Genomic DNA, 24,385 nt, shown 5'->3' with positions numbered 1-24,385 from the left:
GAGTCATTCCTCTCTTTTGTAGAGAAAGTTGCTGCTTCTCTTGAGAAGCAGGTTGAGGATGACGGGTTAAGACAGTTCTTGTTAAGGCAGTTAGTGAGAGATAACGCAAACGAGGAGTGCAGAAAAATCATAGATGCCTTACCAGGGGACCCTGAGGTAACAGACATGGTCGAAGCCTGTGCTAAGGTGGGATCTGGGAACCAGAAAAGGTCTGCCTTGGCTGCGTTCCTGCAGCCTGTTCACGCATCTTCTGGTCGTGAACCAAAGCCACCAAAACAGGTGAAGAAACGGAAGCGGCCTAAGCCGAGCCAAAAAGAGAACACACCGATCCCCCAGTGCAAGAGGTGTGGCAGGCCAGGCCATTGTACGGGCTACTGTAGATCCCGGACTCATGCCGATGGTCGGCCTTTGTCGGGAAACTTCCACCGGGGTGCAAGGAGGGGGAATTGCTCTCCGATGCAGTCGCTCCCCCAGAGACTGGCACAGGTACAGGCACAGGCCTACCCAGCCGCCCTAGAGACGGCACCCAGGGATCAGACGGTCCCCACGGATCAGAAAGTTTTGACGTCCACAGTGCAGCCGCAGTCGTCTTAGACTCTAGCGGTATTTATAAGGTTCCCTTGGATGCATATGGACCCTTAGCCCAGGGATCCAGTGCGATGCTGGTGGGAAAACCTGGCGTTGCCCATCAAGGAATCTTAGTGCACTCAGGAGTTATTGATTCTGACTTTAAAGGTCAGATTTGCGCTATGGTCTCCACGCAAAAACCCCCTGTAACTATTCCTGAAAAGACCTGCCTTGCTAAATTAGTGCCTTTTAAGTCTTGTGTCCCCAGGGTAGAACAAACTCAGGAAGATAACGGCAGTGGATCTACGGGACTTCTGCAGGCCTTCTGGACTGCAGACATCTCTGACCAAAGGCCACAGATGACATGTACCCTGGTCCTGCCAAGCGCCCAACCACCCCGGATTCAGCTTCGAGGTTTGATTGATACGGGTGCTGATGTAACTATCATCTCCTTCTCTGCGTGGCCTCCCTCATGGCCTTTAGCCCCGGTGGGATCGGCCATCGCAGGATTAGGAGGAACCACACAGAGCTATTTAAGTGAACGGCCTGTGGTGGTGAAGGATTCAGAGGGACACACAGCTACAATTAGGCCTTATGTTGCTACCACTTCCTGTAACCTTTGGGGACGGGATGTGTTGGCAGCTTGGGGCGTACGGATTGGGACAAATTTTAGCAGGGGTCACTGTGTGTAAGAGCGCACAGTATCCTACACTGCCTTTGAGGTGGTTCATTAACACACCAATCCGAGTCAGGCTCTGCTCAGTTGAACTAAGGGCTGTTACCATGGCTTTTCAGCGATTCTCACAGGAACCTTTGAATTTGGTTACTGACTCTGCTTATGTAGCAGATATCACCCAACGCTTAGATTGTTCCCTTCTGAAGGAGGTGAATAATGCGGCTCTGTTTTCGCTGTTGCAAACCTTGTGGTCTGCAATTCAGGCTCGAGTGCATCCGTATTACATTCTGCACATTCGAAGCCACACCAATTTACCAGGTTTTCTAACGGAAGGCAATGCCAGGGCTGACATGCTGGCAAACCCTGCATGGGTAGGGCCTCAGCCTGACAAAATTGCACAAGCCAAGGCATCGCACGGTTTCTTCCATCAAAGTGCACATACCCTGCAGAAGCAGTTTCATTTAACGCCAACCGAGGCGCGCGACATTGTCAGCGCTTGTGCTGACTGTCATGGACTCGCTGCGCCTTTGCCAGCGGGGGTAAACCCCAGAGGGCTAAAAGCCTTGCAGATTTGGCAAACGGATGTAACTCACGCCCCAGAATTTTGTCGGCTCAAATATGTGCACGTGTCTATTGACACTTTCTCCTCGGCTATGTGGGCTACTGCTCACACTGGAGAGAAGGGCCGTGATGTCATTGCCCATTGGAAATTGGCTTTCTCAGTCCTGGGCGTGCCAGCTTCTGTGAAAACCGATAATGGTCCTGCCTATGCCTCGGAGAAGACACGGCAGTTTTTACACCTATGGGGTGTAGACCATACCTTTGGTATCCCACATTCTCCTACTGGCCAAGCCATTGTTGAACGCGCTCATGGTACCTTGAAGCGTGTTTTGGACAAACAGAAAAGGGGAATGCATGGAGAAACCCCACAGAGCCGACTAGCAAAAGCTTTGTATACAATTAATCACCTTACAGTACCACAAAATTCAAATAATCCTGTTATTCTGAATCATTTTTTCTCATTGCAGTCTGCAGGTGACAGACAACTGCCCCGGGCAAGAGTCTGGGTGCGGAATTTACTCACTAACCAGTGGGAAGGCCCGCATGAGCTTATCGTTTGGGGTCGTGGGTATGCTTGCGTTTCCACAGATACTGGGATACGGTGGCTACCTTCAAAATGCGTTCGCCCTGACCTACGGCACCAGAGGCAGAACAGGCAACCTCCAAATGATGACCAGAACGCCAATCATCCAAATGGCGACCAGAATGTAGATCATCAGCCTAATGACTCTTCTGATGATGACCAGGATGTCAACCATCAGGCAGATGGTCCTTCTACAAGCAGAGACTGGGATGGTCCTTCTACAAGCAGAGACTGAACTTTAAATTTCTTGTTATGGAGTCAGATAGTTAAAGCCTTAAGGACATATTTAGAATTAATAACTGATGTAGATTTCTATTTGGCATTAATAGTAGAGTTGTTCTCTTATAAAACAAAAAGGGGGAATTGTAGTTACAAAAATGCTGCTAGCGAGGATTTTCTTGTTATTTTCTAAGTCCGTGAGAGACTTTTCTCTCTCACAGAAGAGGTAGCAGGGAATGTAAACAACCCAGACACCTGCAACCTTGAAAAGTCTTGTTTATGGTATAGTAGAAAAATATTTTGACAATGGATGTTTTAGGATTTTAGCCAATCACCCCCAAGGGGTGGCTGGCCCTTTGTCCAATTAGGCTATGAAGAAAAAAGTCTATAAAAGAGTTTGTAAAATAATTAAATAAATCAATCTTGCTGCACAACTCCTGCCTGCTGGATCTTCTCCTCCTCCTCCTCCCTATGGCTGCGGGACACGGTGCTATACCGTAGGAACCAGGCCTGCGGTAATAGCTTCTGTCCCAACAACTTCTGAGGTGGCTTGAACCCCCTCATAGGCCGCTAGTGTCTCTTTCTCAGTTGGAGTACAGTGGGCTTCTGATCCTCGATAACCCCAGCTCCAAAACCCTAATGGTCCACCTCGGGTTTCTCCTGATGTCCTTTGCCAGAGGCTCCAGGTGAGACCCTGCTCCCCAGCTGCAGTGTAAAGTATATTTTGCACAGCTGGTCCTGTCCAAACAGGCTCAAGAGCTACTGCATGAGTTATTTCCTGTTTGATCTGCTCAAAGGCCTATTGTTGCTCAAGGCCCCACTCAAAATGGTTCTTCTTTGTGGTCACTCGATAGAGGGGGCTCATAGGCTGACTATAACCTGGAATATGCATTCTCCAGAACCCCACAAGGCCTAGTAAAGCTTGTGTTTCCTTCTTGTTAGCTGGTGGAGACATAGTTGCAATTTTGTTGACCACCTCCATGGGGTCATGACAGTGTCCTTCCTGTTACAGTGGGGATACTGTAACCGCCTATATCAAACCAGGAGTCCCATGGAAAAGAAATATATATGGACGGATTCTTGATAGATGTTTCAGAGATGTTTATTTCCCCAGCCGCATGGCCGGGCTCTGCCGAGGAACTGCCACAATCACGGGACCCGAGGGTCCTTGCCCGCGCAGGGAAACACAAACCAACCAATGGGGAATGAGGCTGACCAGGGGCAGGGAAACCCCGTGTGTCTGTGCCCTCAGGGCCCCTCTCCCAGGGCTACATGGCAGGGGGAGGAGACCCCGACATTTCACCTGTTTTATTTTAATAAAAGGAGAATGAAGACAAGTGGATAAACATAACAAGAACAATTTCAAAACAAAACAAGCCACCCTCCTGAGTCTTTAGATGTCCAAACAGATTCTGTGGAACATCTTACGGCTGACAGAAGGGAGACAGAACTCTGAGCAAGCTTTGTGGGGAAACTGAGGCAGGAGAGGGTTTAATTTCTTCCCTCCCCCTTTTCATCCCCCACTCGGCATTGGAAAGGGATTTTTGGGGAAACAATTGGCAAAGGCATGGTTTTGTGAGGGAAATCATGGATGAAAAAACAGATTGGGAATACACTGGGGGTAATAGGACATAGGATAAAAGGGAAAGGTGGGATTAGGAAAGGGAGACTGTAGGGGGGGCTTACAATGGAGATATTCTCTAACAGGACTACGATTTTTAGCATATATACTGCCTTTTACAGGAACACCATCAGGCCCAGTGACCTGCAATGCTTGTAACCCTTTTCTACCTTGTATGATTTTGAATTCCACCACCTCTCTATCTCCCAAGCTTGGGATGCATTTTTCAGGGTTATTCTTTTTAATAGCAGTTCTATGCACGAATACGTCTTGCTGGTTGTCACACCTTGTTATAAAACCATAATTTTGCTTAACATTATACCATTTCACTATCCCTAAGATCTTAGCTACTATGTTCTTTTCCTTTTTCCGAGTGGCTGCTGTTTTCTGTCTCGCTGCGTCTTTGCTCTCTCTTTCGGTTGCTCCCATGTTGGAATTGTCGGGGCTGCTGGTCCCAGAGCTGCTCGTGCCTGCACGCTTTTCCCGGGGTCACGTTTGGGGCCGTGCGAGCCGGGCCGGGCCGTGCCGCTCAGTTCTTCGCTGCCACTGCCAGGCTCTGCATCTCGGCCCGGTCCCTGAGTGATGACCCCTCCGCACTCTGCTCCAGCACGCGTTTTGGCTGGGCACGGCTCCGCTCCGCCGCTGCCAGCCGCCGCCCGCGCGCCGCCCCTCTCGGTTGGGCGTTCACGGGGCTCGCTCCACCACGCGCTGTGTGGAGCCGGGCGGGCACTGCCGGGCTGCGCCGCTCCCGCCACTCCGCGCTCCGCCACCGACACTGCAGCTCGCGTGGCTCCGCCCGCGCGTGGCAGCTGCCTCGCTGCTGCTCGCAGAGCGCTTGGTCCACGTGGCCTGGGTCGCACGGTCCCTGAGCCAGGCTTCCCTTCACCAGGACACAGATGACATTGCTCAACAGTCTCGGTAATTAAGTAATATTCACGAAAATATTCTTCCATCAGCATATATTTTGACTCAAATATTAACTGGGTCCAAACGGTCTTCCAAAAGCCCTTGGTAAGAATTAAATCCCAAGAAACATAGAAAAAGTTCTTAAACAACCATGCCAGGAAGTGTTTCAGTTCTTTCTGAGCTTGAATCAAGCTAAAATTTACAAATTGTTGTTCAAGAATCATTTTAAGATAAATGTCCGTATGCGGCTCTGAGAGCCAAGAGTCTTTCCACGGTTCCTCCATAGTTTAGATATGGAATAGCAAAACAAAACCAAGAAGAGGAATCCAAAGTTTCTAGGGTTTACTCACACAAATCAGTCGCTTAGGGATCGGGGATCGTTCTGCTCACAATTCACCACCATTTTGTTACAGTGGGGATACTGTAACGCACCTATATCAAACCAGGAGTCCCGTGGAAAAGAAATATATATGGACGGATTCTTGATAGATGTTTCAGAGATGTTTATTTCCCCAGCCGCATGGCCAGGCTCTGCCGAGGAACTGCCACAGTCACGGGACCCGAGGGAAACAGGGAAACACAAACCAACCAATGGGGAATGAGGCTGACCAGGGGCAGGGAAACCCCGTGTGTCTGTGCCCTCAGGGCCCCTCTCCCAGGGCTACATGGCGGGGGGAGGAGACCCCGACACCTTCCTGCCATTTTACTCCCAAGAAATGGATCTCCCATGCAGGTCCCCTTACCTAACTTTGTTTTATGGCAAGACCAGCTCTCAGAAGAATTTGGATTATTTTCTTCCCTTTCTCAAAAACTTCTGCTGCTGTATTGCCCTACACAATGATCTCATTAATGTATTTCAGGTGTTTCGGAGCTTCACCCTGTTCCGGTGCAGTCTGGATCAGTCCATGGCAGATGGTAGGCCTGTGTTTCTACCCCTGGGGCAGTCGAGTCCAGGTATACTGGACACCCCTTCAAGTAAAAGCAAACTGTGGCCTGCACTCTGCTGCCAGACGGATTGAGTAAAATGTATTAACGATATCAATTCTGGCACCGCTGGCCTGCCTTTGAGTCCAGCTCATATTGAAGTTCCATCATATCCAGTACAGCAGCACTCAGAGGTGGTGTGACTTCATTCAGGCCACAATAGTCTACTGTCAGCTTCTGTTCTCCATTAAACTTCCGCACTGGCCATATGGGGCTGTTAAAAGGTGAGCAGGACCTGATGATTACTCCTTGGCTCTCCAGTCGATGAATTAGTTCGTGGATGGGAGTTACAGAGTCTCTGTTGGTGCGATATTGCCACTGTTGCGCGCAGGGATGGCTAAGAACGACATGCACTCAGGTCAGAGAAGATGGTCAAAGTTGACCTTTAATGCCAAAACCCCATCTTTTTATAGCATGGATCACAAAAGAGAAATTACATGATTGGCCCATTGGTCAACCACCTACCAAGATGACAGGCTAAGAGGTATAACCACCCATTTCAAAATATTATTCCCAGTAAACTAAAACAATTTCACTACGTTCTCACAACAGCCTTGCACCTGCAAATGTTTACCAACTTTAGCGGGAAGGGGGGGGGGGGGGGGGGTCCTGTGTGCAGGGGAACCAGCCGGAGACACAACATGAACACCGATACGATTTGAGCATCGTGCTCCCCGTTATTGTTTACTTACACCAAGTTATACTTTGCAAAGTTCACGCCCCTTTCCCACGAGAAAGTCTCTAAGCAGCGGGAGAGCTGACTAGTGTATACCTTTTCCCAAGGCTGTTCAAGGCTGCTGGCTAGCAGGTGCCTTGCAAGCCTATCTTCAGCCTGAGGCCCCATCAGGGGTACTTCTGGAACAACCCTGGGATGTCAAAGCTCTCCTGGGGTATCCTATGCCCCCGTTCCACAAGGAATTCCCCTACAACCAACTAGCAAACTGTCAGCTTGCGTGAGAACGGAGACTTTCACATGAGACAATAAAAAGTGGAGAATTTTCCTCTGCTAGCCTTCTCAGCATCTACAATTCCCCCTTTTTGTTTTAAAGACCAAAAAGGTCACATTTGTAATCCCCTGCGGGACCCCTTGCAGCAAGGAGAACAAACACAGCATAAGGGGTCTGTTTGGTAGTGGCCAGTTACCAAACAGAATCTAAATCAGATACTGATTTAAGGCAGGCAAAAAGATTCTCTGGCAGTGCCATGGGAAATACATTTAGCGAACCCAGCTATACATCCAGTCATTAATTCTGAATAGCCTTAAGGGCTCTAACATTCTACATAACATTCTGACTCCATAACATAAAATTCAGTCTCTGAAACTCAGTCTCTGCTTGTAGAAGGACCAGGCTGATGGTTAACATCTTGGTCATCATCAGAGGGATCATTCGAAGGATGATCTGCATTCTGGTCATCATTTGAAGGTTGCCTTGGAGGTTACCTGTTCTGCTGCTAGTGCCACAGGCCAGAGCGAATGCATCTTGCAGGTAGCCATCATACCCCTGTATTTGTGGAAACGCAAGCTTACCCAAGCCCCCAAGCAATGAGTTCATGCTGGCTGACACTTTACCGCGCCGTAAATCAAGTCTCTCCTGATGGGAGAGAATTTGCTGAAAGTTCTTGCAAGGAGTTTCAAGGATAAACCAAAACTTTTCCTTTAGTTTCAATGCTTCCAGATAGTTGTTTATTAAGTCTTATCAGAGGAACAGAGCCACTAGCGTGACCCAGGTACAGCATAGAGCACAGAAAGCAGGAGAGAAGTCCCATTATCAAGATTTACACGGCCTTTTAAAGATATTTTAACCAATAGTTACTAAAAGCGTACATTATTTTCACTTTCCTACCAATTATTCAGTAACACGACCAGGAACTGCGGAATCTTCTATCCAATCATTCCAAACTACTTTTACTGCAGAATATGGAGTAGTAGAAGAAGGAGAAGAAGGTTTAGAGAACAACAACAATCCTCCATTTTGATATTTTTTACTCTTATCTATTTACTACAAAAAGAAGCCTAAAACCTCTAAATTTTTCACCCTGTGACAATCTTACATAGTAGTCTATCACCTAATTCACACCACTGTATTTTCTAGTTCTTGTCTGACTGTTGGTAATTTTTTCCAAGGTTTGAAGCTAAAACAGTGTTGTTCAGGGGGGTAAGAACCCTTAAAATCAGACAGAGAAATATTCTCGGCACTCTGGGTTCCCACACTGGCTTTCCCACTTCTTAGTGAGGAGGTCCCGTACCCAGACTTTCACTCGAGGCAGGTATGTCTCGCCTGCAGACTGCAATGAGAAAATGGTTCAAAATGACAGGACTGTTTGAATTTGGTGGCACTGTAAGATGATTAATTGTATATAATGCTTTTTCTAGTCGGCTCTGTGGGGTTTCTCCATGCATTCCACCTTTTTGTTTCTCCAGAACACGCTTCAAAGTGCCGTGAGCGCATTCAACAATGGCTTGGCCAGTAGGGGAATGCAGAAAACCTAAAGTATGATCTACACCCCATAGGTGCAGAAACTGCCACATCTTCTGAGAGACATAGGCAGGACCATTATCAGTTTTCACAGAAGAAGGTACGCCCAAAATTGCGAAAGCGAGTTTCCAATGGGCCATGACCGCGGCCTTTCTCCTCAGTATGAGCAGATGCCCACATAGCTGAGGAGAACGTGTCAATAGACGCATGCACATACTTAAATCTGCCAAATTCAGGAATGTGTGTTACATCCATCTGCCAAAGCTGCCTCTGGGGTTTACCCCCAACAGCAAAGGTGCAGTGAGTCCGTGACAGTCAGCACAAGCACTGACAATGTCCTGAGCCTCAGTTGGCGTTAAGTGAAATTGCTTCTGCAGAGTGTGTGCGCTTTGATGAAAGAAACTGTGCGATGCTTTAGCTTGTGCAATTTTGTCAGGCTGAGGCGCTACCCAGGCAGGGTTAGCTAGCCTGTCAGCCCTAGCATTGCCTTCTGTTATGAAACCTGGTAAATTAGTGTGGCTTCGAATATGCAAAATGTAATATGGATGCACTCGAGCCTGAATTGCACTCCACAAGGCCCTCAATAGTGAGAACAGAGCCGCATTATTCACTTCCTTCAAAAGCGAACAATCTAAGCACTGCGTTATATCTGCTACGTAAGCAGAATCAGTGACCAAATTCAAAGGAACCTGAGAAAACCACTGAAAAGCCATGGCAACAGCCCTCAGTTCAACCAGCTGGGCTGAGCCTGACTCATGGCCTTCCAGCACCTGCCTCTCAGATTCTTCCCCCCCCCTTTTTTTTTTTCCCATGTTCTAAGTTGACTGTTGTTATGGCATGCACATCCATGCTGGCCGATCCCTGGGTGCCAGCTCTAAGCTGGCTGAGTAGGCCTGTCTCAGAGGATCTATGCCCTGAGGAAATATTTGACGCTCCTTTGCGTTCCTGGTCAATTTCCCTAAATGTATCAGAAGTCGACCATTGGCATGATAAATAGACTGGCAGTAGTCTGAAGAATGACCTGGCCTACCACATCTTTTGCATTGAACAACTCGCCTGTTCTTCTTGTTTCTCTTCCTTCGTTTAAGCTGTTTCTGTGTGCTCTCAACCTTAGGTCTCTTTTGTCCACCAGAATTTAATTGAAGAGGTTTTAGAACTGCTGCTAAAGCAGATTTTTGCTTTCCAGATCCCACCTTAACACAGGCATCAACCATCTGTGTAAGTGTGGGTTCCCCTGGCAAGGCATCAATAATCCTTCTGCACTCATCATTAGCATTATCTCTTGCTAGCTGCCTGCATAACAGCTGTCTCAGGGCTTCATCTTCAACCTGTTTTTTCAAGGTTGCAGCAAGCTTTTCCACAAAAGATAAAAAATTCTCTTTCTGCCCCTGAGATATTTTTACATATCTCATCTTAGGAGCAGCTGTATCTAAGCTCTTTATAAGAGCTGCCATGCCAACATTTTGAATCTGTTCCAGAATATGAGGATGCCAGGTAGCCTGAACATCAGGGTCCCAATAATTATTGAGTCCCATAAAACCATCCACAGGAACTAGATACCTGGGATCAGTTTGAGGCAATTGCATATTCCCAGCTACAGCCTTTTCAGCCAACCTTCTCCAATTGGCTTAAAAAACTGAATATTGTATAGGTTGAAATAACATCTGACCTAAATGCTTACTATCATATGGAGTGAGCAGATCAGTATTCAGCACTCTAATAATCTGCATGACCTCAGGAGAGCCTAATCCATACTGGGAAACCTTAGTGTGCAAATCCTGAATCACTTTCCAAGTGAAACACTCATGTTTGTCAGTCTGACCAGAGTTAGGCAGAGCTTTCTGCACGGGAAAAGCCTGGACAATTCCATCTGTATCATCACTACTTTGCTGTATTGTTACATCGCTTTGTTCCCCGTTTTGTATTCTGAGGCAAAGTAGGAGGTTGGTCAGGCACCATTTGCCAAGCTGGTAACCCAATTCTTTCTAGCAACTCTCAGCCCCAGGCCCGCAATGCACCCCTTTTAACCTGTTCCCAGAACTGTCTCGGATTTATAGGACAGACAGTCACTTCACCATTCGGGAGGGTCCAAGGATAACGGCCGGCTCGCCGCGCTGCACGGCGGTGTCTCTTGAGCGCTTTCACGGAGTCTACCTGCGGGACAGGCGTCTCCATAGCAACAGAGCTTATCTCGTCCGAGGGTGTGCTGGATAGTCTCCCGGGAGACAGGCATACCACGTCTGAGCCAGCTGGCGGGGTATCGACGGAGGCTGGGACTCCGGCAGGAGCTGGAGCGGCAGGGGGCGGAGTCACAGAGGCTGGAGTGGTAGGAGGCGTAGTTTCGGAGGTTGGAATAGCGGCGGCCGCCATGGGCGCTACGGCCGAAGCGGCGGCGGCCGCTCCTGGCTCCTGGAACGTGGCGGGTCGAATTAGAGCCGGTTTCAGCTCGGGCACGGGCTCGGGCACAGGCGCTGGCTTCTGGTCAGGCTCCGGGGCCGCCAGCTTCCTCTCTGGCGACGTGCCCGGCTCTGGCGCAGGCGCGGTCTGCGGGGCCACCAGCCCCACGCCCAGGCTCACAGCTGGGACAGCCAGAGCCGCCTGCAAGGGCGCGCTCGGCTCTGGCGGCGGCCGCGCGGCCAGAACGACCGGCGGCGCACCCGCCGGCCCCGCAGTCAACTGCGCGACCGGAACGGCCGGTGCTTCCCGTAGCTCCGTGGACCCCACCGCCGGCTCTAGCGGGGACCCAGACGCTGCAAGCTGTTGCGACACTGCCTGCTGTACATTGAGCCGCTGCAATATCTTATGCAAAACTGCCAAGATCTGTTCCCCGAGAGAGTCCAAGAACAGCGAGCATGGCCGCAGCCGCGTCCCCCCTTGAGCCGAAAAATCCCCATCGCTTATATTAGCTCCTGCGGTCTGTATCACAGACTCGAATGCAGAAAGCAGCGTGCTGTCTTTTGAGGATTTCTGTTCCATTTTGCCCAGTTCAAAGTGCCGCGTGGCCCTGGGGGGGGGGGGGGGGGGGGGGCCAGCCGCGGTCCGACTAACCTGGTCCGGTTCGGTTGCAGTAAACGCGAGGTCACCAGATGTCGCTGTTGCGCGCAGGGACGGCGAAGAACGACATGCACTCAGGTCAGAGAAGATGGTCGAAGCTGACCTTTTAATGCCAAAACCCCATCTTTTTATAGCATGGATCGCAAAAGAGAAATTACATTATTGGCCCATCGGTCAACCACCTACCAATGTGATAGGCTAAGAGGTATAACCACCCATTTCAAAATATTATTCCCAGTAAACTAAAACAATTCCACTACGTTCTCACAACAACCTTGCACCTGCAAATGTTTACCAACTAGCAAACCGTCAGACAGATAGCTTGCGTGAGAATGGAGACTTTCACATGAGACAGTAAAAAGTGGAGAATTTTTCTCTGCTAGTCTTCTCAGCATCTACGCGATATTGCCACTGATGCACTGTCCTGGTAGCAGTTGTTACTTCACCTTGTGGCACTCCCACAATGAAGGGATCTTCTGAGATGCCAGGCAGGGTGGATAATTATTTGATCTTCTCTGTTTTCACAGTAGCTACACTAAAAGCCCATCGATACCCCTTTGGATCATTGAAGTACCCTCTCCTGAGGTAGTCGATGCCAAGGATCCAAGGGGCCTCCAGGCTAGTCACAATGGGGTGCTTTTCCCACTTGTCGCTTGTTAAACTCACCTCAGCCTCTAATACAGACAACTCCTGGCACCTCGTCACTCCAGAGATCCAGATAGGTTCTGCACTCCTGTGTCTCAATGCCATTGGTGCCTTAAGGAACCTAGAAATAAAACAACGCACTTTCGAGATAATATTAGTATAGGCCATAATATAAAGGTTGGTCTTTATTGGAGGCCTCCAGGGTCAGATATGGAAAATGTCCACAAAATGCCCACCCCTCCACGGGGTGAATACAGTTTTATAAGCTTAGCAAATTAGCATAATTGACCAAAAGCACCAATTAGATACATAAGAGGTGATGCAATTTCCTCCATTTCAAGCCCCTTCTAAATCCTCCCCCCTCAGATGGGACTAAACTTTGTTTATGAAAATGTGTCTTGAAGAGCTGTTTTTTGGCCTTGGTTCCCAGAAAGAACCAAGATAAGACAGGGGCTTTGGAATGTGTTTTGTCTTTCTGCCTATCAAGGTAGCGAAAAGGTAGGGAAAACTAGCTATGAATAATAGGCTACAGAGCTACAAATATATGTGTAAACAATATAGAGAATATATAAAAGAAAAAAGGCAAAAAATCATTCGGCATCACCATCAGTGTGCATTGTGCACCAGTATCTACTAAAGCTTTGCGCTTCTGTGGGTCTGATGTGCCAGGCCATCAAATCCACACAGTCCAGTATGCCCAGTCATCCCTTTCTGCCTCCTGGCCAATGGCAGGGACCTTCTATTCCTGTTCCTGCTCAGAGTCACTGTCTGACCTTTGTGATTCCAGATCAGAAGTCACCTGACCAGGATCAAGGGAGGTGATTTCAGTTCCTTTATGTCTGGGAGATCGCTGATTACCTTCTTGTGTCTCTGCAGCAACTACTTCTTGGGTGACCCCTTCTTAACAGCTCTCTTCCTTCTCAGTTCACGTACATGGGCTTCCAGCTTAAAGCTTCCACCTGTTCTTCCTCATGTTCTTCCCCTGGTCAAGCAGAAGGAACCAGAGTACACCACATGGCCTGTGCTTGGTGCTTCCTTCCCCTCTGACTAGGGCAGGAGAGGACTGATCTTTTAGGCTTCCCTTGAGAGCTGAGGTGCTGGCCCATAGGGATGTAGAAGCACCCAGGGTTTCTTCTATGTTTTGGAGCCAGGAGGATGCCATGTCTACAGTTGGTGTATCTATTTATGGGTAATACAGTGCTACCAAGCTTTTAGAATATGATGCAGGGGCTTTTGGAACCATCTTCCTCCACATTGTCGGAGTCCCTTTCCCCCACCATGTAGTCCTGGGAGAGGGGCCCTGGGGGGGGAGGCACAGGGTTTCCCTGCCCCTGGTCAGCCTTATTCCCCATTGGTTGTTTTGTGTTCCCCTGCGCAGGCAAGGACCCTCGGGTCCCGTGACTGCCTCAGTTCCTTGGCAGATCCCGGCCATGCAGCTGGAGAAATAAACATCTCTGAAACATCTATCAAGAATCGGTCCATATATATTTCTTTTCCACGGGACTCCTTGTTTGATGCATTGTGTTACAGAATCCCCGCTGTAACAAATGGTGGATAATTGTTGAGGAGGATGAAAGTTTGGTAAGGTATGTAGGCTTGGCAGAAAGGTCTGTGAATGTAGAAGCTGGGGATGAGGTAGAAATGAAAGCAAGTTAAATGAAAGCAAGTTTTGATATAGAATAAAAAATGTTTTGCTGAAACAGTGATCGCTGAGTAACTGAGAAGGCAAAGGTTGGAGATGAGTTGGAAGGAGATTTTTAGGAGCAGGACAAAGGTATGTGATTACAAACAAAGACATGTTTTTCACCAAGTAAATAAGTCTCAAGAAGAGCATAAGTAAATAGAAAACATGTCTTCACCAAAAAGAGAGATATGGCAGGCAAACAAGAAATATTGATGTAGCAAGAAGAAGAAAGGTCTGAGAATTTTCCACTGTAAGCTTAAATTGTAACTTACTTACTCTTGTGATTGGATAATAATGACTGTAATATGGTGATGGTAGTAGTTATGATAGGCTATAGGCAAATGTAAAGGTATTGTGTATGGTGCTTATTGGTTGCTATGTGTTAAGATACTCTGCAAAGAAAAGTATATAATGCTTTGTAACTTGAACAGAAAGTAGCTTCAGGTATGCCTACAGCTGGAGCTGGCAGCTGTAGGGCTGGCTCTGGATACCCACTCCATGAAATGCTGTAACTTCGCCTATGCAATAAACAACTTTCAAGAGAGCTGCCTGAAGTCCAGACATCCTTCGTGAAACTTTCTCCTATAGATAATGCTGGCAAGACACCGATCCCTAAGGACAGAAAATTCGCGAGTAAAAACCACTCGATCTCTCTCTTCTCGCCTTGGTTTGGATATTCTCTCTGGACTATGGAAGAATCGTGGGAAATGCGGCTCTCTGAACCACAGAAAGAAATGTATCTAGAAGTTAAAGGAATCCTTGAAAAACAAAACAAGAAAGTATTTGTTCCGGGAGATCTAGAACATTTTTTTTAACTGGCTTTTCAAAAATTTCTTCTATATTTCTTGAGACTTACTTTTTGATATTGAACCTCCTGGAACTAGTCATGGGTGTTTTTGGTATAAGATCTGGGATAAGATAAGGGATCAAACAAAACCTGGACTAGCGACAGAAGCTCTTCGTGGATCAATTGTAATCAGTGAAGCTCTTGAGGAGCATTTTTATGGTCCCGTTACCCCTAGAGCAGAGGATGGCCATAATCCCGTGGCCGAGACCTTGCGGCAGCCATCCCAGGAGCGCGTGACTGCAGCTGCGCCAGCGGAGGTGCCTGCGCTGGATGTGCCCGACCCCCTCGGGAGAGCGCGCCTTATCGCGGACCCCATCCCTGTCTCGGGGTCCCTGGCCGCTCGACCGCGAGTGAGGGAGCGATGCCACAGGCGCTGCGGGTGCAGTGGGCCATGAGCAGCCAGGAACCGGGGTTGGGCGTGGAAGCCTGCTCTGAGCACACGGCTCGGAGAGCCCCGTAGAGTGAGAAGCTGCAGTTTCCACAGTGACACGAGAGGCAGCGCAGCGCGGCGCTGAGCCGTAACAGGGCTGCACTCAAAGCAGCGTGGAGTTGGCGGAGCAGAACCACTCGCAGGGCACGGAGCCAGTGGCGATGGCAACGCGGGGTGGTGCAGAGCCCAGACATGCGTTGGAGCAGCCGCAACACGGGGGCCTGACCGAGACATTGGAGTCAGCGAGGTGGCAGCCACGCGGGACCAGCAGCCACGACAAACACGCAAGCACGTGATAGGAGAAGTTATAGCAACGAAAGTCACAGGAACTGTGAAATGGTACAATGTAAAAAACAACTATGGATTTATAACACGAGATTATACAGGGGAAGATTTAGTCATCCATAGAACTGCCATTAAAAGGAATAACCCTAAAAATTACCTGCAAAGTGTAGGAGATGGGGAAGTTGTACAATTTGATATAGTACAAGGAAAGAAGGGTTTACAAGCAGCGAATGTTACTGGGCCTGGGGGTATTCCAGTCAAAGGCAGCCGTTATGCACAAAATTATAAACAATATCCATCCCAGCAACTTCCCTACCCACAACCTACTTTCCCCTTTTACCCTATACCCAATATGAACCCCTTCCTAAGTTTACCCCATCCCCAATTTATCCCTAATCCGTTTTTCACCCCATGGCTTCCCTATACAATTCCCTTTCCCTACAACTCTTCTCCGATGCCGAGGGGGGGTTGAAAAGGGAGGGAAGAAATTAAACCCTCTCCTGCCTCAGTTTTCCCACAAAGCATGCCCGGAGAGTCCTGTCTCCCTTCTGTCAGCCTTAAGATGTTCCAGAGAATCTGTTTGGCCATTAAAGGCTCAGGAGGGTGGCTTGTTTTGTTTTAAAACTGTTCTTGTTATGATTATACAGTTGTTTTCAATGTTAAATTTTAAATCTCCTTTTATTAAAATAAAATGGGTGAAATGTTGGGGTCCCTTTCCCCCACCATGTAGTCCTGGGAGAGAGGCCCTGGGGGGGGGAGGCACAGGGTTTCCCTGCCCCTGGTCAGCCTTGTTCCCCACTGGTTGTTTTGTGTTCCCCTGCGCAGGCAAGGACCCTCGGGTCCCGTGACTGCCTCAGTTCCTTGGCAGATCCCGGCCATGCAGCTGGAGAAATAAACATCTCTGAAACATCTATCAAGAATCAGTCCATATATATTTCTTTTCCATGGGACTCCTTGTTTGATACATTGTGTTACAGAATCCCCACTGTAACACCACATGGCCACTTTCTTGGGAAGTTCACAAGATCTTCCTTAAATGGATATCTTGCCCTCATGCTTGAGATGAGCCCCCTCCAGAGACTGCAAATTGCTCCTTCTTTTCCAATTCCTCTTTCAATTCCTCAATGTCTAGTAAGGGATCCCAGCTGTTGGGTCTCATGACCTAATCGCTGACTGTTGGCCCTGTTATCCCAGTATCAAAGTGTCCAGGAAGAAATCCACTCACCTGTCTTGTGGCTGTAGTCTTTTTGCAAGTCTTGAAGTTCTGCTGAGGTCAGGGACCAAGTAACTTTGGTTTCCTGCTTGATTTGTCTTACTCCTTTCAATTTCTTTGTTGAAGGACTGGCCTCTTGATATGACCCCTCCTCTCCTGATTTCCTGATTCTTCTTCTTCTTCTAATTGATTATATGGACCTGTAGCTCTCCTTATCCATTTTTTCTTTTTTGCTACTGAGGCAATTACTGTAGTTTTTGTTGTTTGGGTCCCTATCTCAGCTATAGTGTCCTCAAATACAGTTTGGGTTCTTGCCTCAACTACAGCCCTCTGAGAGTACTGAATCGTGGCTTGATAAGCACAAGCCAGGACCCAGTACAACTGCTAAACTCATTAATTAAAGGTCAAGGCCTAAAAGGACTTCCTAAGATTGTAGAGCAGCCCAAAGAAGGGGGAGAGTGTACCACCACACCTGGAAATCTGCTTTTGAGGGCTTAGGAGTCTACAAGTGCTGGTCAGGTTTTAAGAAGCACAGAAGTAGGCAATCCCATTGTGTCAAAAGCCAGGCAAGTGGGGCAGAAGACCAGCTTGGCTGAACAGAGAACTCCTTGTGGAGCTCAAGAGGAAAGAGAAATTGTATGATCTCTGGAAGCGAGGTCAGGCTTCGCGGGTTGATTACAGAGCTGTGGTTCATACGTGCAGGGAGAAGACACGAAAGGCCAAATCTGACTTGAAACTGGGCAGTGTTGTGTCAGATAACAAGAAGGGGTTTTTTAATCACATCAGTAGCAAGAGGAGGTCTAAAGAAAACATTGGACTGATACTTGTTGGAGATGGCCATCTGACTAATAGGGATGAAGAAAAAGCAGAGACATTCAATGCGGTTTTTTGCCTCAGTCTTTATTAATACTGATAGATCTTGGGCTGCCAGGTCCCCTTAGACAAAGGATCATGACTGTGGGAACAGTGACTTTCCATTTGTGGATACTGAAATTGTAAGGGACCAGTTGTCTCAGCTGAATGTTCACAAGTCCACAGCATCTGATGGGATTCATCTGTTTTGCCAGTGGGCAGGGTCACCACCAAAGACGCAGTCATCAACTTAAGGAATAATGTAATTTGCTATAATGCAAAACTGCAAAGGATCACAAAAAGATAAGCTAAGCAATGCACCTAATCATTACTACAACAGATTGCCTATAGTGATTAAGAAAGACACATCACCAGTTACCCTAATACTTTACCCCTTCATCCAGATCGGTATGTCAGCTGGGGGAAGCCATTATCACAGTGAAGGACTGGAGAGCCACTCCCGGCAGCTGGGAAATCCTGCAAGTGCATCCATCTGCAGGCAAAGAGGCTTCCGAATTCGCTGTGAGAGAAGCCCAGCTTTTATATTGTTGAATAAACAAGCTACCATTACTTCTAGTGCAGGAACATCTAGTTTCATTCTCCTATTGGGTTTCTCCTGAAGCCTGGCCAGGGCTCAAGGGGGAACCAAGGGAGTTGTCTTTGATCCTACACCCCCAAACAAGGCCAGATGTGGCCTTGTCTGGTTGCTAAATACAGAAAGGTAAATACATGTTTTGCCAATGACCGGATACATATATCATATTGCTAATGAATTGATTAATTCATTAATGAGCGGATACATATCACATTTTGTTGGCAGGTTCATCTAGAGGTCAACTTTGGCTCAGGGCCACTTGTTCAGGCCTTAGTACTTCATCATCCCAGAGTACTGAAGGAGCTAGAAGATGTTATGACAGGAACTCTCTCAATCATCTGTCAAAGGCTGGGGAGTCTGGGGACTCAAGCTGACTGGAAGCTGGCCAATGTTATTCCTAGTTACAAGAAGGGTATGAGGGAAGACCCAGGGAAATACAGACCTGTTAGTCTAACCTCAGTTCCTGGAAAATTATGGAGAAGATCATACTGGGTGCTACTGAAAGGCATTTAAAGAGCAATGCAATCATCAGGCACAATCAACAAGGGTTCGCAAAGGGAAAGTCCTGTTTAACTAAATTTGTTCCGGTTTGGCCAAATTTAGAAATATATACTCTGAGAGAAGGCACAACCACCCCTTCCCCCCAGGTTCGGGAAAAAATAAATTTTCCTCGAAGGAAAGTGAAGGAGATAAAACTATTTATTTAACAAACACACGGGACAAGGAAAATAAGGCTAAATAATAAAATGTTTTGCTGTGGAGGAAAAACCTGGGAAAGTGTTAAGAGTCCTTCCTTTGGTCTCCTTGGAGCTGGGGCTTGGGCCAGGGCCAGGACCTCTGTGCCCGGTGGAAAGTCCTCCCGATGTGCTCTGAGGTTGAAAGCAGTCCAGTAGAAAAGGGAGAAAATCCGGAATTCCAGAGAAGGAAAAAGCAAAGTCCAACTCTCAGTCTCTCTCTCTCCGGAGAACAAGAAACTGAAACAACTGGCCAAAAGCTGACTGGAAAGCAGCAAGCCGGGTGCTTCCTCGCTCCCCTGCCGCAGCTGGGAAAAAAACCCCTGCTATCTTTATGTGACCTTGAACAAGCTGCAAACTGCTTTGAGAAAGTTTTGCTCAGTTTTTTCCTTCCCCCTCTCAGGCTCAGTTCAGAGGCACAGAAAGACACAGAAAATAATCTCTGGGCATAGGCAGCGATATGGGATACACATCATAAGGTCACCCCAAGACACTAACTTGATAGCCTTCTACCATAATGTCACACAGTGGATGAAGGGAAGGTGATGGATGTAGTTTTTCTGGATTTTAGTAGGGCTTTTGATACTGTCCCTTAGAGCATCCTTCTGGACAAGTTGTCCAACTGTGACATGAGCAGGTTTATGGTGCACTGGGTGAAGAACTGCCTGGATGAAGGGCTCAAAGGGTTGTAGTGAATGAGGCTGCATCTGGCTGGTGACTGGCCACCAGCAGCATTTCTCAGGGTTAAATTCTAGAGCCAGTTCTCTTTAATATTTTTATCAATGATCTGGATGCAGGACTTGAATGCACCATTAGCAAGCTTGCTGATGATACCAAACTGGGAGGAGCTGTTGACTATCTCAAGGGACAAGAGGCCTTGAAGAGGGATCTGGATAGATTGGGACATGGGGCAATGATTAATGGAATGAAATTTAACAAGAACAAATGCCCAATTCTGCACCTGGGATGGAATAACACCGGGCACAAGTATAGATTGGGAAAGGAGTGGCTGGAGAGCAGTCTTGCAGAAAGGGATCTGGGGGTGCTGATTAGCAGCAGGCTCAGTATGAGTCAGCTGGGAGCCCTGGCAGCCAAGAGGGCAAAGCTGGTGAAAGGGCTGGAAGGAACATCCTATGAGGAGCAGCTAAGGTCTCTGTGTTTGTCTAGTTTGGAGAAAAGAAGACTGAGGGATGACCTCATTGTTCTCTACAGCTTTCTGAGGAGGGGAAGTGGAGACAGAGTTGCTGATCTCTTCTCCCTGGTATCCAGTGAGAAGACACATGGGAATGGTTCACAGCTGCATCAAGGGAGGTTCAGACATGACATTAGGAAATATTTCTTTACTGAGGGGGTGGTCAAACACTGGAACAGGCTTCCTAGATAGGTGGTCAGTGTCCCAAACCTGTTAATGTTTAAGAGGCATTTGGACAATGCCCTTAGTAATATGCTTTAACTTTTGGTCAGCCCTGAATCGGCCAGGCAGTTAGACTACATTATTGTTGTAGGCCTCTTCCAACTGAACTTTTCTATTCTATTCTATTCTATTCTATTCTATTCTATTCTATTCTATTCTATTCTATTCTATTCTATCTGCTTTAGTTTAAGAGGTTATATGTCTATCTTTTCTTTTTCTAGTGGTTATTTTCAGGGTCCACATTGCGCGGTTTATTCAGCGCCAAGGAGACTATTCAACCTCTACAGTCACTGCAAAATGTCTTTACACAGACAATTTAAGACTATGTTGTTAAGCAGAATTGACACGTCCAAAATCCCATTCAAATAGTCCTACTTTAATTTTTCTAAATGAATGTCTCTCAACTTTAAAAGGGAATAGAGTTCACTAGAAATTATTAATAATATAGTCAAAAGGGGAGGGAAAATCAGATTTCTAGGTAAAAGAAAAACAAAACTGCCAAAGAACTCAAAATCCCTTTAATGTCTTTTAGTGAAGTGTCTTTTTTCTTTTTGCCTATTCTTTATTTCTTATAATTTTCAAGCATTACTGTATCTCATTAAGAGAAATTGGGAAGTATTGCTTCTCTGATTTAACATAATAGGGGTTGAATTTTATAACTGAAGAGAGAAAACACTTTTAAACTATTAGCTGTCGTGTCTATTAGAAAGTCTTAGAACTAGTCCTGATTTTTGTTGTGTTTCTGCAGATAGCCATTTTTAAAAATATTGTTAAACAGAATGTGGACTCATGCAATCTTCATAATGAGATTTTTTTTATACATGCTGTGATTGTAGGGTATGTTTTTTTTAAATTCCATTTTGTTATTGAAGTTGGTGGAAATGTAACAAATGTAGGAAAGCCAAGCTAAACTAGAGTTTAGCAGTTTTGAAGATTCAAGTTTTAATCTTTGTTGTTTTTTCACTGTTGGTTTAATTGGATCCTTTGACTTTACTGATGCCTTGGGGTGACTTTATGATGTTGTATCCCCTATCGCTGCTCTATGCCCAGAAATTAATTTTGTGCCTTTCTGTGCCTTTAAACTGAGCCTGAGAGGAGGAAGAGAAAAAAAAAACAAGCAAACTTTTCAAAGCAGTTGTTCAAGGACACAGATACACACTCCTCTGCGTTCTGCTGCAGTAGCAAGAGCAGAGGAAGCACCCTTCTTGCTTTTCAACCAGCTTTTGGCTCCTCTTCTCCGGAGGGAGATGGAGAGTTGAACTTTGTTTTCCTGGGACTTTGGTTTTTCCCTTCTTCTCTTCTGGACTGTTTCAACATCAGACCACATTGGGAGAATTTTCCACCGAGGCCCCAGAGGTGGGCCCACATTGACCCAGCTCTGAGGAGGAGGAGAGAGACCACACCTACAGAAGGACTCTGAAATCTTCCCAGGTTTCTCTCCACAATGAGAGGTTTTATTATTTAGCATTGTTATCCTTTTCCTGTGTGTTTGTTAAATAAATAGTTTTTTATCTCTTTCACTTTCCTCTAAGGAAAATTTTTTTTCCCGAACCTGGTGGAGGAGGGGTGGTTGTGATGCCTTGAGAGGCCTCCTAGAAACAGAGACTAGACAGGAATAAGGGAATAAGGTAGGTATTTATTTGAAAGGCCTTCAAAGGTACACCCTGGGGAGCCTGAAGCTATTCTCAAGATGGACCCCAAGATGGATGACAGGTCACAAGTTTTTCACACTTTTATAGGTTTGGCTCATTTGCATAGCAGGGTTAATTCTCTAATTAAAGCTTCAGTTAATGATGTAATTCCCCTCAGCTTTCACCCCTTAGAGGCTTTTTGGTTGATACTTTTTGGGCCTAGGTCTGGGTGTCCTTGAAGAGCAGGCCCGGAGAGGCTTTGTTATGTCTACCTAGCACGAGAGAGCAGAAATTAACAGGCTACAAGAAACTTCAGTTTCACACTAAGCAGTACAGAATTTGAAAAATATGAAAGTTAAAACCTAAGGCATCAGTTGTAACCTGCCTTCTATCAGAGGATATTTTCCTCCAAATTTGTCCAAACCGGCACAACTGAAAACAAATTTGATCTGTGCCTATGTGGAAGTTTGAACTTATAAAAAGAAATCTTCAAATGTTCGTGGGGTTTTTTTTCCTTTGGATTGCTGGATACTTTTTCTGCTATGAGATTAGTCAAGTCACTAGTCTGCATTTAAGCCAATATAAAATTTATAAAAAGCATACTAGATATAATTTTAAATAAATAGAGTTAAACATTAACACTCCCAAAAGCTATTTTGAAAAATGTGTTTATGAAAAATATTGTATTTAACTTACTTCTTATTACGGCTGGTGATGGGGTGTCGCGGGTTGGGTTTGTAACCGGGCGGAAACACCAATTTAGTGTAGTGGTTTGGTCTAAAATACTCATTACTGTTTATCTTCTGTGAGATAAGAATTAGGAGAAATGCAAAGCAGGCACCAACTTGAATGAATATAAAGAAGTTTATTAACAGACCTAAAAGAAGAAAAGAAAAAAATTATACCACCTTTAGAACTCTCCTCCTCCCCCCACCTTCCTCCCGTCTCCCACTGACAATGTAAAGACAACCCTTAAGATGTTCAGTCTGTTTACCACTTCCATAATAACCGTGTTCAGTCCATTTAGAAAGAGAAGTCTCTTTTTGCTCATGCTATGAAAACAGTATCACACCGAGACAGCCACCCACTTCCAAATATTGTTCAGTCCATTTAGGAAGAGGAGTCTCTCTGCTTGTGATGTGAGTCCCTTCCCCCGACTTGCAGCTTTTCCCGCAACTGCTTTCGAGGGTCCACTCTTGAAAGTTTTCTGGGGTACAATTTTAAGGTTGAGCTGTTCAGAAACAAAGAAAAACAGAGGCCCTTCTCCTTCCCTGGGAGCAAAGGGTCATCTTCATCTTTAAGACTATCTCTGGAAGCATCTCTAGGAACTGAGGTTTTTCTCCTTTCCTCTTTGGAGCAAAACTCCTCATCTGGTTCATCTGGTTCATCTCTCTCTGTCCAAACTTCTCATGAAATTACAGCTGCGTCAGCATCTGCCTATCTCAGCGCAGGTGCTTCTGCTTATGAGTTGAACACTCCACCCCCCATATCTTCATGAAATTACGATGGGATACTCTGATATATCATAGCTTCACAACAGACTTTCAGCTTTAAGCATCTCCTCTCTCTCTTCCCTCAGGTTTTCAGCTCTTCACAGCAATAAAAGGGTTAATCTCACCTCGGCCTTACAGCTGGAATGTGGCTTATCACAGTTGGTCACCTGACCTCTGCCGGACAGAGGTGCCGCTTTGCTGAATCTGGGCCGCAGTGGAGAGGGGGGGATTCCGAGCCGCTCCGGCTGCCCACGGCAAGGCAGTGGGGGGGGGTTCCATGGCTGGAACAGGCCCATGGCTCCAGGCTGGCCGTGGCCCGGCCCGGCCTGGCCCAAGCAGGGCCTGGCCGGGCCTGCTGGCCCCTGCACGGGGCCCGCAGCCACCTGTCCCAGCGCCGGAAACGAGAGAGAGCTTGGGGGGGAGTTTGTCTATTCTTAAGTGTGTATCACACAGGCGGTCACAACTTTAAGTGGCTTAAAGAATTGTCCATATTCAAACTGGCCAGCTGATAGGTTCTATCAGGTCCCAGAGGAAGCTGTAAGCACCCCTTAGCAAGGATATCCCTTCCGGGACTATGCTTGCTAACCTATGACATGGGGTCAGCGGCTCTGACCCAGGAAGAGGTGACCGGTCCGGGGAGATGGTCCCGAAAGGAATCGCCTTCCTGAGGCCCAGTGTCTTCTCTCAGCTGCTGGCAGGAGGGCCCTTGCAGAGGCTGTCAGCTCTTTAGTGATTATCAGCTCATGATTTCAGCTCAGCTCTGCAGGGCAGCCTCCAGGCCAAGCCAGACCAGAGAGAGAGATGAGAGGCTCGTGTGGCTGGTTCTGCACGAAGGTAGCTTTATTGTTGGTCCCCTCCAGTGAAGGGGAAAGCCAGGGACGAGAACCCTCTCTGAGAGCCACAGGGGCCAGAGG

At 47.0% G+C, this 24,385-nt stretch overlaps 1 protein-coding gene and 1 long non-coding RNA gene across 3 annotated transcripts in view; one reads left to right on the top strand and one right to left on the bottom strand.

The window, feature by feature from the left end:
- The window catches only part of LOC138102785 (E3 ubiquitin-protein ligase UHRF2-like), a 396,395-nt gene that overhangs the window by 166,329 nt on the left and 205,681 nt on the right, over positions 1 to 24,385 (top strand). The window lies entirely within an intron of this gene.
- Positions 17,657 to 23,842, bottom strand: LOC138102786 (uncharacterized). Its single transcript, XR_011147542.1, has 3 exons — positions 22,675 to 23,842; positions 17,997 to 18,124; positions 17,657 to 17,887 (listed from the first exon to the last, which is right to left on the bottom strand). It is a non-coding gene; the product is annotated as an uncharacterized lncRNA (long non-coding RNA).

The sequence above is a fragment of the Aphelocoma coerulescens genome (genome assembly GCF_041296385.1).
Source record: "Aphelocoma coerulescens isolate FSJ_1873_10779 chromosome W unlocalized genomic scaffold, UR_Acoe_1.0 ChrW_unloc_scaf_1, whole genome shotgun sequence".
Taxonomy (NCBI): Eukaryota; Metazoa; Chordata; class Aves; order Passeriformes; family Corvidae; genus Aphelocoma; species Aphelocoma coerulescens.
The sequence above is the reverse complement of the archived record's forward strand: the minus strand, read 5'-3'. Positions and strand labels throughout refer to the sequence as shown.